At 40.1% G+C, this 906-nt stretch overlaps 1 protein-coding gene across 4 annotated transcripts in view; it reads right to left on the bottom strand.

Moving 5' to 3' along the window:
• Positions 1-906, bottom strand: part of edc4 (enhancer of mRNA decapping 4) — a 41,684-nt gene that overhangs the window by 7,909 nt on the left and 32,869 nt on the right. The window lies entirely within an intron of this gene.

Genomic DNA, 906 nt, shown 5'->3' with positions numbered 1-906 from the left:
ACTCCACAAATCTGGCTTTTATGGAAGAGTGGCAAGAAGAAAACCATTGTTGAAAGAAAGCAATAAGAAGTCCCATTTGCAGCCATGTAGGGGAAACAGCAAACATGTCGAAGAAGGTGCTCTGGTCAGATGATACCAAACTTGAACTTTTTGGTCTACATGCAAAAAGCTATGTGTGGCGAAACCTAACACTGCACCATCAACCTGAACACACCATCCCCATCATGAAACATGGTGGTAGCAGCATCATGTAGTGGGGATGCTTTTCTTCAGCAGGGATAGGGAAGCTGGTCAGAGTTGATGGGAAGATGGATGGAGCTAAATACTGGGCAATCCTGGAAGAAAACCTGTTAGAAGCTGAAAAAGACTTGGGACTGAGGCGAAGGTTCACCTTCCAGCAGGACAACGACCCTAAACATACAGCCAGAGCTACAATGGAATGGTTTAGATCAAAGCATATTCATGTGTTAGAATGGCCCAGGCAAAGTTCAGACCTAAATCCTACTGAGAATCTGTGGCAAGACTTGAAAACTGCTCTTCCCAGATGCTCTCCATTCAATCTGACTGAACTGGAGCTACTTTGCAAATAAGAATGGGCAAACACTGCAGTCTCTACACTGTGTGCACAATTATTAGGCAAGCTGTATTTTTGAGGATTAATTTTGTTATTGCACAACTACAGTGCTCTTGGTCAATCCAAAATGTTAACAAACCCTCAAACCTGAACATTTAAGTAGTAAAAGTGAAGTTTTGGCTTTCTTAAGAGAATATCTACATGTACACCATTATTAGGCAACTATTAGTGTGCAGAATTATCATGCAACTAAATAAAAAACAAAGATTTTCCCATCTCACTTATTTATTTTCACCTGTTAAAGTGAGAATAATAAACAAACTCATAATTTA

This window comes from Monopterus albus, unplaced genomic scaffold (assembly GCF_001952655.1).
Source record: "Monopterus albus unplaced genomic scaffold, M_albus_1.0 scaffold65.1, whole genome shotgun sequence".
Taxonomy (NCBI): domain Eukaryota; kingdom Metazoa; phylum Chordata; class Actinopteri; order Synbranchiformes; family Synbranchidae; genus Monopterus; species Monopterus albus.
The sequence above is the reverse complement of the archived record's forward strand: the minus strand, read 5'-3'. Positions and strand labels throughout refer to the sequence as shown.